We start from the raw sequence: 13386 nt of genomic DNA on the forward strand, positions 1-13386 counted from the left end.
ATGTACTATATGAGGCATAAGAAAAGGCTGGACAATTTAGGTTGTCTCCCTGGAGCTTTGGAAGCTAAGAGGATACCTGATAAATTATGAGAGGTGTAGAGTGTCAGAATCTTTTTCCCCAGGGTAAAAATGTCAGACACCAGAGAACATGTTTTTATGGTTAGAAAGGGAACGTTAGTAGGAGGAAGACGTTTAGATTAGATTATGAGGACACTCAGTCCTCGTTTATTGTCATTTAGAAATGCATGCATTAAAAATGACACAATGTTCCTCCGGTATGATATCACAGAAACACAGGACAGACCAAGACTAAAACTGACAAAAACCACATAATTACAACATATAGTTACAACAGTGCAAAGCAATACCGTAATTTGATAAGAGCAGACCATAGGCACGGTAAAAAAAAGTCTCAAAGTCCCGATAGTCCCAACATCTCACGCAGATGGTAGAAGGAAGAAACTCTCCCTGCCATGAGCCTCCAGAGCCACAAACTTGCCGATGCAGCACCCTGGAAGCACCTGACCACAGTCTGACTCTGAGTCCGTCTGAAAACTTAGAGCCTCCGACCAGCCCTCCGACGCCGAGCACCGAGCACCATCTCTGTTGAGCGCTTCGACACCGCCCCGGCCGCCGAGCAACAAGCAAAGCCAAGGATTCAGGGCCTTCCCCTCCGGAGATTCTGGATCACACAGTAGCAGCGGCAACGAAACAGGCATTTCAGATGTTCCTCTGTGTTCTCACGTCTGCCTCCATCAAACCAGAATTGTGCACGGCACCCTACTTGACAAATAACAGATATTCATCACTGGAGCAGCCGCGTGCACTACGTCGCGTCACCATCTTCTCCTCTCCTCTCCTAATTTAATATCAATTAGCATTAAGGTTGCCCATCATCAAGTCCAATGCTGTACTATTCTATGTTCTATATTTCATGAAGTGACACGGAAACAGTCTAAAAATCTTCAGTCTTTATAAAGTCATCCCTTATCTTCCACTTCTACAATAGAAAAGCTAAGAGCAGATGTCTTTTCATTTTAACTCAATCCTCTTATGGAACCAACTTTTTAAATTTCCTCTGAATTTCTTCCAACATCTTGCATGTTTCCTGTGTATTCGGATGAAAAGATGAACATAAAGACAGCTCCACCTAGAACAGATACAGTTTAGCTCTACCTCCTGATACCCTTTGCATCCCTATTGAATTCATGTTGCTAGAATGTTGATCTGACATCCAGTCTTGAAGACTGTGGAATTTGTGGTTTCCTACAATGAAGTACAGGTACTGAAAAGAATTAAGATAAACTGGTGTTCAGTTTGATAGCTTCTAAAAAGTGGTGCAGCATATACAGTGGTTGACCATTTGCTTCCACTGTAGGCAATTGATGACTTGCTGTAGAATCCTAACAGGCATGGTTTTGGAACCTTACAAATTGAACAAATAGCACTTACTTAAAGCTGCTTGCTGGCATGAGAAAATAAAAAGTGGTCACTCCCTCTTGAACAGAGAGTTTTATTTACCTTTTTCACAGATGATGACAAACAGTAAGATATTGCAAACATCTCCAGCTCCAACCTAGAAGGAGCTTAGTGCACAAAACTTCACGGACACTGTCATATTGACAGCCATTGCCAATACATTCCTTTCCTCGTCTTCATTTTCCTGTCTGCTTCCTATGTTGCTCTGAAATCAAAGCATCAAAGTTACAGAAATCTCCGTTGCCTCCTCCTACGTAGGTGCAGTTACTGGTGAATACATGACTTGTCAGTGGAATGATGGGGGCATAACAGTTAAGTTATTGTACAAGTAATATAGGTCATTGACAAATGAGATCAAAACCCTTCATGGAATTTAAAATCAGATAAATAATTAATCCAAATGAATTTTTTAAAAAGCTGGAATTAGTAATGGTGACCATGAAACTGCTGGACTAAAATAAGAAACAACTATGGCTTGATAATGTTCTTTAAGGGAGGAATACTAAGCTCATGTGCATTTAGCTTGACTCTTAACAACCATCTGAAAGTGTCTAGCAAAACATCCCCTTCTATTACAACATTAAAATAATTATAAACCTAATTGGACCTAGAATGTCATTGACTGAGGCACTGGATTCTGATGTACTTTTTTATAGAGTCATACAGCACAGAAGAAGGCCCTTTGGTCCATTTGTTTCATGCAGACCAAGGTTCCCATCTAAACTGACCCTACTTGCCTACATTTGGCCCACTTCACTCCAAACCTTTCCTGTCCATGTATCTGTCTAAGATTCTTTTAAATGTCCTCCAGCAGATCATTCCATATACTGACCGCTGACTGGATGAAAAAGTTGTCTCTCAGGTTTCTGTTAAATCTCACTCCTCTCACCTTAAACCTATGCCTTTTAGTTCGCAATTACCCAACCCTGGGAAAAAGACTGAGTGCATTAATCCTATCTAGGCCCTCACAATTTTATAGGCCTCTGTAAAATCACCCCACAATTTCCTTTGCTCCAGCCAAAAGTCCCAACCTGCTCAACCTTTCTCCATAACTCAGACCCTTGAATCCCGGCAACATCGTTGTAAATCTGTTCCTTTCTCTTTCCAGCTTTCCTATTTACTTATTGATTTTGGGGCTCCGTTGGTTCCACCATTATTGTCCAAACCTAACTGGGCATGAGGAGCTGACAGTAAGCAGCAGCTCTTCTGGTGAGGGTGTTCCTACAGTTATATTGGGAATGGGGTTCCAGAATTTAGTCACAGAATTGATAAACCAATGGATGATCAGTGTAGCCTGTGACTTATTAAAGAACATGCAAACAGTGATGTACCAGGGACCTTCTGCCATGTTAGGAAGGTTTTTGGGATTTAAAGGGTGCAGTCTGCATGATCTAGCGTATAAGACACTGCAGCACGTTAGTAGCGGAGACTCTGTGATGGTAATGACATTGATAGCTGGTTAGAGTCTTGTATTGGAGCTGGTTATTGCCTGGCACTTTTGTGGCTCAAACGTTACTTGCCACTTAGCTCATGCCTGAAGGTTGTCAAGATCTTTCTGTATATAGTCATGGACTGCCTAAGTTGTTCAGCAATTAGACCTTGTTCAATCATCAGCAAGTATCTGTACACCGACAGCACCCCACGTTTCACGCTGCGGCTTCACAATCATCCATACACCGACAGCACCCCACGTTTTACTGTGCACTTCAAAATCATGTGTACACCAACAGCACCCCATGTTTCACTCTGCGGCTTCACAATCATCCGTACACCGACAGCACCCCCCGTTTCACTCTGCGGCTTCACAATCATCTGTATACCGACAGCGCCCCACGTTTCACTCTGCGGCTTCACAATCATCCGTATATCGACAGCTCCCCACGTTTTACCGTGTGGCTTCACAATCATCTGTAAACCAACAGCACCCCACGTTTCACTCTGCGGCTTCGCAATCATCTGTACACCGACAGCACCCCACGTTTTACCGTGCGGCTTCATGATCATCTATATACGGACAGCACCCCACGTTTCACTCTGCGGCTTCACAATCATCTGTACACCGACAGCACCCCACGTTTCACTCTGCAGCTTCAAAATCATCCGTACACCGACACAACCCACGTTTTACTGTGCACTTCAAAATCATGTGTACACCAACAGCACCCCACGTTTCACGCTGCCGCTTCAAAATCATCCGTACACCGACACAACCCACGTTTTACTGTGTACTTCAAAATCATGTGTACACCAACAGCACCCCACGTTTCACTCTGCGGCTTCACGATCATCTGTACACCGACAGCACCCGACGTTTCACTCTGCGGCTTCACAATCATCTGTACACCGACAGCACCCCACGTTTCACTCTGCGGCTTCACAATCATCCGTACACCGACAGCACCCCACGTTTTACCGTGAGGCTTCACAATCATCCGTACACCGACAGCACCCCACGTTTTACTCTGCGGCTTCACAATCATCTGTACACCGACAGCACCCCACGTTTCACTCTGCGGCTTCACAATCATCCGTACACCGACAGCACCCCACGTTTCACTCTGCGGCTTCACAATCATCCGTACACCGACAGCACCCCACGTTTCACTCTGCGGCTTCACAATCATCTGTACACCGACAGCACCCCACGTTTCACTCTGCGGCTTCACAATCATCCGTACACCGACAGCACCCCACGTTTCACTCTGCGGCTTCACAATCATCTGTACACCGACAGCACCCCACGTTTCACCGTGAGGCTTCACAATCATCCGTACACCGACAGCACCCCACGTTTCACTCTGCGGCTTCACAATCATCCGTACACCGACAGCACCCCACGTTTCACTCTGCGGCTTCACAATCATCTGTACACCGACAGCACCCCACGTTTCACTCTGCGGCTTCACAATCATCTGTACACCGACAGCAACCCACGTTTCACTCTGCGGCTTCACAATCATCTGTACACCGATAGCACCCCACGTTTCACCGTGAGGCTTCACAATCATCTGTACACCGACAGCACCCCACGTTTCACTCTGCGGCTTCACAATCATCTGTACACCGACAGCACCCCACGTTTCACTCTGCGGCTTCACAATCATCTGTACACCGACAGCACCCCACGTTTCACTCTGCGGCTTCACAATCATCCGTACACCGACAGCACCCCACGATTTATTCTGCGGGTTCACAATCATCTGTACACCGACAGCGCCCCACGTTTCACTCTGCGGCTTCACAATCATCCGTACACCGACAGCGCCCCACGTTTCACTCTGCGGCTTCACAATCATCTGTACACCGACAGCGCCCCACGTTTCACTGTGCGGCTTCACAATCATCTGTACACCGATAGCACCCCACGTTTACCGTGAGGTTTCACAATCATCCGTACACCGACAGCACCCCACGTTTCACTGTGCGGCTTCACAATCATCCGTACACTGACAGCACCCCACGATTTATTCTGCGGGTTCACAATCATCTGTACACCGACAGCACCCCACGTTTCACTCTGCGGCTTCACAATCATCTGTACACCGACAGCACCCCACGTTTCACTCTGCGGCTTCACTATCATCCGTACACCGACAGCGCCCCACGTTTTACCGTGCAGCTTCACAATCATCTGTACACTGACAACACCCCACGATTTATTCTGCGGGTTCACAATCATCTGTACACCGACAGTGCCCCACGTTTCACTCTGCGGCTTCGCAATCATCCGTACACCGACAGCGCCCCACGTTTCACTCTGCGGCTTCACAATCATCCGTACACCGACAGCACTCCCCGTTTCACTCTGCGGCTTCGCAATCATCCGTACACCGACAGCACCCCACGTTTCACTCTGCGGCTTCACAATCATCCGTACACCGACAGCACCCCACGTTTCACTGTGCGGCTTCACAATCATCTGTACACCGACAGCACCCCACGTTTACCGTGAGGTTTCACAATCATCCGTACACCGACAGCACCCCACGTTTCACTCTGCGGCTTCACAATCATCCGTACACCGACAGCACCCCACGTTTCACTCTGCGGCTTCACAATCATCTGTACACCGACAGCACCCCACGTTTCACTCTGCGGCTTCAAAATCATCCGTACACCGACACAACCCACGTTTTACTGTGCACTTCAAAATCATGTGTACACCAACAGCACCCCACGTTTCACTCTGCGGCTTCACGATCATCTGTAAACCGACAGCACCCCACGTTTCACTCTGCGGCTTCACAATCATCTGTACACCGACAGCACCCCACGTTTCACTCTGCGGCTTCACAATCATCCGTACACCGACAGCACCCCACGTTTCACTCTGCGGCTTCACAATCATCCGTACACCGACAGCACCCCACGTTTCACCGTGAGGCTTCACAATCATCCGTACACCGACAGCACCCCACGTTTCACTCTGCGGCTTCACGATGATCTGTACACCGACAGCACCCCACGTTTCACTCTGCGGCTTCACAATCATCCGTACACCGACAGCACCCCACGTTTCACTCTGCGGCTTCACAATCATCTGTACACCGACAGCGCCCCACGTTTCACTCTGCGGCTTCACAATCATCCGTACACCGACAGCACCCCACGTTTCACTCTGCGGCTTCACAATCATCCGTACACCGACAGAACCCCACGTTTCACTGTGCGGCTACACTATCATCTGTACACCGACAGCGCCCCACGTTCCACTCTGCGGCTTCACAATCATCCGTACACCGACACAACCCACGTTTCACTCTGCGGCTTCACAATCATCTGTACACCGACAGCACCCCACGTTTCACTGTGCGGCTTCACAATCATCTGTACACCAACAGCACCCCACGTTTCACCGTGAGGCTTCACAATCATCCGTACACCGACAGCACCCTACGTTTCACTCTGCGGCTTCACAATCATCCGTACACCGACAGCACCCCACGTTTCACTCTGCGGCTTCACAATCATCCGTACACCGACAGCACCCCACGTTTCACTCTGCGGCTTCACAATCATCCGTACACCGACAGCACCCCACGTTTCACTCTGCGGCTTCACAATCATCCGTACAACGACTGCACCCCACGTTTCACTCTGCGGCTTCACTATCATCCGTACACCGACAGCGCCCCACGTTTTATTCTGCGGGTTCACAATCATCTGTACACCGACAACACCCCACGTTTTATTCTGCGGGTTCACAATCATCTGTACACCGACAGCGCCCCACGTTTCACTCTGCGGCTTCGCAATCATCCGTACACCGACAGCGCCCCACGTTTCACTCTGCGGCTTCACTATCATCCGTACACCGACAGCATCCCTCGTTTCACTCTGCGGCTTCACAATCATCCGTACACCGACAGCACCCCACGTTTCACCGTGAGGCTTCACAATCATCTGTACACTGACAGCGCCCCACGTTTCACTCTGCGGCTTCAGAATCATCTGTACACCGATAGCACCCCACGTTTGACTCTGCGGCTTCACAATCATCTGTACACCGACAGCACCCCACGTTTGACTCTGCGGCTTCACAATCATCTGTACACCGACAGCACCCCACGTTTCACTCTGCTCCTTCACAATCATCTGTACACCAACAGCACCCCACGTTTCACTCTGCGGCTTCACTATCATCCGTACACCGACAACACCCCACGATTTATTCTGCGGGTTCACAATCATCTGTACACCGACAGCGCCCCACGTTTCACCCTGTGGCCTCACAATCATCCGTACACCGACAGCGCCCCACATTGCACTCTGCGGCTTCACAATCATCCGTACACGGACACAACCCACGTTTTACTGTGCACTTCAAAATCATGTGTACACCAACAGCACCCCACGTTTCACTCTGCGGCTTCACAATCATCTGTACACCGACAGCACCCCACGTTTCACTCTGCGGCTTCACAATCATCTGTACACCGACAGCACCCCACGTTTCACTGTGCGGCTTCACAATCATCCGTACACCGACAGCACCCCACGTTTCACCGTGAGGCTTCACAATCATCCGTACACCGACAGCACCCCACGTTTCACTCTGCGGCTTCACAATCATCCGTACACCGACAGCACCCCACGTTTCACTCTGCGGCTTCACTATCATCTGTACACCGACAGCACCCCACGTTTTACCGTGCAGCTTCACAATCATCTGTACACTGACAACACCCCACGATTTATTCTGCGGGTTCACAATCATCTGTACACCGACAGTGCCCCACGTTTCACTCTGCGGCTTCGCAATCATCCGTACACCGACAGCGCCCCACGTTTCACTCTGCGGCTTCACAATCATCCGTACACCGACAGCGCCCCACGTTTCACTCTGCGGCTTCACTATCATCCGTACACCGACAGCACTCCCCGTTTCACTCTGCGGCTTCACAATCATCCGTACACCGACAGCACCCCACGTTTCACTGTGCGGCTTCACAATCATCCGTACACCGACACAACCCACGTTTCACTGTGCGGCTTCACAATCATCTGTACACCGATAGCACCCCACGTTTACCGTGAGGTTTCACAATCATCCGTACACCGACAGCACCCCACGTTTCACTCTGCGGCTTCACAATCATCCGTACACCGACAGCACCCCACGTTTCACTCTGCGGCTTCAAAATCATCTGTACACCGACAGCACCCCACGTTTCACTCTGCAGCTTCAAAATCATCCGTACACCGACACAACCCACGTTTTACTGTGCACTTCAAAATCATGTGTACACCAACAGCACCCCACGTTTCACGCTGCCGCTTCGCAATCATCTGTACAGCGACACACCCCACGTTTTACTGTGCGGCTTCACAATCATCTGTACACCGACAGCACCCCACGTTTCACTCTGCGGCTTCACAATCATCTGTACACCGACAGCACCCCACGTTTCACTCTGCGGCTTCACAATCATCCGTACACCGACAGCACCCCACGTTTCACTCTGCGGCTTCACAATCATCCGTACACCGACAGCACCCCACGTTTCACCGTGAGGCTTCACAATCATCCGTACACCGACAGCACCCCACGTTTCACTCTGCGGCTTCACGATCATCTGTACACCGACAGCACCCCACGTTTCACTCTGCGGCTTCACAATCATCCGTACACCGACAGCACCCCACGTTTCACTCTGCGGCTTCACAATCATCCGTACACCGACAGCACCCCACGTTTCACTCTGCGGCTTCACAATCATCCGTACAGCAACAGCACCCCACGTTTCACTGTGCGGCTTCACAATCATCCGTACACCGACAGCACCCCACGTTTCACTCTGCGGCTTCACAATCATCTGTACACCGACAGCGCCCCACGTTTCACTCTGTGGCTTCACAATCATCCGTACACCGACAGAACCCCACGTTTCACCGTGAGGCTTCACAATCATCCGTACACCGACAGCACCCTACGTTTCACTCTGCGGCTTCACAATCATCCGTACACCGACAGCACCCCACGTTTCACTGTGCGGCTACACTATCATCTGTACACCGACAGCGCCCCACGTTTCACTCTACGGCTTCACAATCATCCGTACACCGACAGCACCCCACGTTTCACTCTGCGGCTTCACAATCATCTGTACACTGACAGCACCCCACGTTTCACTGTGCGGCTTCACAATCATCTGTACACCAACAGCACCCCACGTTTCACCGTGAGGCTTCACAATCATCTGTAGACCGACACAACCCACGTTTCAGTCTGCGGCTTCACAATCATCCATACACCGACAGAACCCCACGTTTCACTCTGCGGCTTCACAATCATCTGTACACCGACAGCACCCCACGTTTCACTCTGCGGCTTCACAATCATCCGTACACCGACAGCACCCCACGTTTCACTCTGCAGCTTCAAAATCATCCGTACACCGACAGCACCCCACGTTTCACTGTGCGGCTTCACAATCATCTGTACACCAACAGCACCCCACGTTTCACCGTGAGGCTTCACAATCATCCGTACACCGACAGCGCCCCACGTTTCAGTCTGCGGCTTCACAATCATCTGTACACCGACAGCGCCCCACGTTTCACTCTGCGGCTTCACAATCATCCGTACACCGACAGCGCCCCACGTTCCACTCTGCGGCTTCACAATCATCTGTACACCGACAGCACCCCACGTTTCACTCTGCAGCTTCAAAATCATCTGTACACCAACAGAACCCCACGTTTCACTGTGCGGCTTCACAATCATCTGTACACCAACAGCACCCCACGTTTCACCGTGAGGCTTCACAATCATCCGTACACCGACAGCACCCTACGTTTCACCGTGAGGCTTCACAATCATCCGTACACCGACAGCGCCCCACGTTTCAGTCTGCGGCTTCACAATGATCTGTACCCCGACAGAACCCCACGTTTCACTGTGCGGCTTCACAATCATCTGTACACCAACAGCACCCCACGTTTCACCGTGAGGCTTCACAATCATCTGTACACCGACAGCGCCCCACGTTTCACCGTGAGGCTTCACAATCATCCGTACACCGACAGCACCCTACGTTTCACTCTGCGGCTTCACAATCATCCGTACACCGACAGCACCCCACGTTTCACTCTGCGGCTTCACAATCATCCGTACACCGACAGCGCCCCACGTTTCACTCTGCGGCTTCACTATCATCCGTACACCGACAGCACCCCACGTTTTATTCTGCGGGTTCACAATCATCTGTACACCGACAGCATCCCTCGTTTCACTCTGCGGCTTCGCAATCATCCATACACCAACACAACCCACGTTTCACTCTGCGGCTTCACAATCATCTGTACACCGACAGCACCCCACGTTTCACCGTGAGGCTTCACAATCATCCGTACACCGACAGCACCCTACGTTTCACTCTGCGGCTTCACAATCATCCGTACACCGACAGCACCCCACGTTTTACCATGCGGCTTCACAATCATCTGTACACCGACAGCACCCCACGTTTTACCATGCGGCTTCACAATCATCTGTACACTGACACAACCCACGTTTCACTCTGCGGCTTCAGAATCATCTGTACACCGATAGCACCCCACGTTTACCGTGAGGTTTCACAATCATCTGTACACCGACAGCACCCCACGTTTCACTCTGCGGCTTCACAATCATCTGTACACCTACAGAACCCCACGTTTCACTCTGCGGCTTCACAATCATCTGTACACCAACAGCACCCCACGTTTCACTCTGCGGCTTCACTATCATCCGTACACCGACAACACCCCACGATTTATTCTGCGGGTTCACAATCATCTGTACACCGACAGCGCCCCACGTTTCACCCTGTGGCCTCACAATCATCCGTACACCGACAGCGCCCCACATTGCACTCTGCGGCTTCACAATCATCCGTACACGGACACAACCCACGTTTTACTGTGCACTTCAAAATCATGTGTACACCAACAGCACCCCACGTTTCACGCTGCCGCTTCGCAATCATCTGTACACCGACAGCACACCACGTTTCACTCTGCGGCTTCACAATCATCCGTACACGGACACAACCCACGTTTTACTGTGGACTTCAAAATCATGTGTACACCAACAGCACCCCACGTTTCACTGTGCGGCTTCACAATCATCTGTAAACCGACAGCACCCCACGTTTCACTGTGCGGCTTCACAATCATCTGTACACCGACACAACCCACGTTTCACTCTGTGGCTTCACAATCATCCGTACACCGACAGCACCCCACGTTTCACTGTGCGGCTTCACAATCATCTGTACACTGACAGCACCCCACGTTTCACTCTGCGGCTTCACAATCATCTGTACACTGACAGCACCCCACGTTTCACTCTGCGGCTTCACAATCATCTGTACACCGACAGCACCCCACGTTTCACTCTGCGGCTTCACAATCATCTGTACACCGACACAACCCACGTTTCACTGTGCGGCTTCACAATCATCTGTACACTGACAGCACCCCACGTTTTACGCTGCGGCTTCACATTCATGTTCAACGGGGTGGTCAGAACAGATCTGGCAGCTTAAACCTGGTCACCCATATTGTGCTGTGATTCGGCAAAAGGACCAGCAAAAACATGCACAAACCATGTGTAACTCTATGGTCCAGAGTATCCTTCGCATTACACTCATGCCCGAGGTTCAGTAAAGTTTAAAGAGATCACGACAAAAATAGAACCAGGCATACCTAATAATGAAGTACAAACTCCCAAACTTTCCAATGAGGTATGATTTGTAGATCAGGTTTTAAATGTGCAAAATATCCTTTTTATTAAATATTAGAAGGTGAACTGTACAGAAATATCGTACTGATGTTTGCTTCAAGTGCAACTTCATCAAATGTCATCGTTCTAGTGATTTCCCGGTGAGTGTCTGCAATAAACTAACCAATATTAAATAAAGGGTAACTTTAGCCTAAATGGTGAAGGCAGAAGTTCAGCACTGATTAGACTAGAGTGCTTGAAAGTCTGCATTACTGATTTTATCCAGCTTCTTGATTTCCATAACTTGACCTTGCTTGAAATGTTTAGCAATCAGGTGCTAAGTAAAACACATTTTTTCTGGAGAATCCGTTTACATTGATGGAGCGTTCTGCCTGACGTCCATGGAATATTTCGGGAAGGCTCAGGGTCTGAGGGATACCGGGTAGAGATGATCCGATTTGGTGCTGGAACTCCTGTTACTGGTGGAATCGTTTGAATTGACAAAGACTTGACAACGTGTTCGAAAACGTCTCCAAAGGTTTCTCAGCACCAGCATCAATTAAGATGAAAGAGAGAGTATTATTTTAAGTAGATTTTCAAACTGATCTCAGAGCTGCTTTTGCTGCCATGCAGGGTTATTAGCATGTTAGCTGGCAAAGTACCACGCAACCACTTTAATGTGCACTAGCAGGCACTGTAGCATTAATCTGCAGGCTGTTCCCTTCGCAGGGATTCAACTTATTTACCAACATAATGTTTTGAGCTAAATGTGGGTCAAGCGACTGCTTCAGTTCAAGACCTCATCTTGTTCACCTTGGAGGAAAATTAATGCTCGAACACAGTATCAAAGATCACCCTATGCATGTGGTCATTTCACGTCTGGCTTCAGCAACTAACTCCATGACACGGATAAGGATGTGCACTTTAATTGAAGCTTGAAGAAGCATTCACCCTCGATTAAGGCATGCTCTTGTCATTAAGAACTGTGCATGTTTACATTCAAATAATACTGTAGCAACCTCGATCTTATGTTGCAGGCCAATTTACATTTTCACTGCATATCTGGTAACCTTTGTGTTTTGGCTCATTTTACATGCATGCACAAATATTAGCAAATCAATTTGTGTATGATGTGTACTTAGTGAGCTGCAATCAATGTGCCACTTTAAATCAAATAGTACAAAAAAATTCCAAAGTGTACAGGCCATTGTTTGATACTTCCTATGGATAAGCAGTGCGATGTCATGCGATAATTCCTTTCTACGTTTTTAATTTAGAATGTCAAGTTATTCGATCAAAATGGATCCAGAAAAAACCTGCAAGGTTACAGAATTCCCAGAATACCTCCCTCTCTGCTATATTAATTTATGTTTCAGCTCCAGTATGCCATCATCTCCAGCAAGTTACCCTCCAGCAAGTTAGATTTCTAAGCAACTGCCAAAGGCGGTGAATGGAGGAGGCCAGCTTTTTTCATATATGTTATTTGCAAAATTATTTGCATGCAAATAGGGCAAATGCAAATTAACAAAACCAATGCTATACTATTCATGTACTGCATTTAACCAATTTATTTAAATGTAAAGGAAACTATAATGTAATAGTGTCATTTATGAGGACTGCAGTTTAGCAGAAAAAAGATCATGAATGATTAAATTTTCTTGGATTGGCAGTTGTATTTTTAATGTGTTATTAGAGTCATA

Source organism: Mobula hypostoma, chromosome 14 (assembly GCF_963921235.1).
Source record: "Mobula hypostoma chromosome 14, sMobHyp1.1, whole genome shotgun sequence".
In the NCBI taxonomy this organism is placed as follows: Eukaryota; Metazoa; Chordata; class Chondrichthyes; order Myliobatiformes; family Myliobatidae; genus Mobula; species Mobula hypostoma.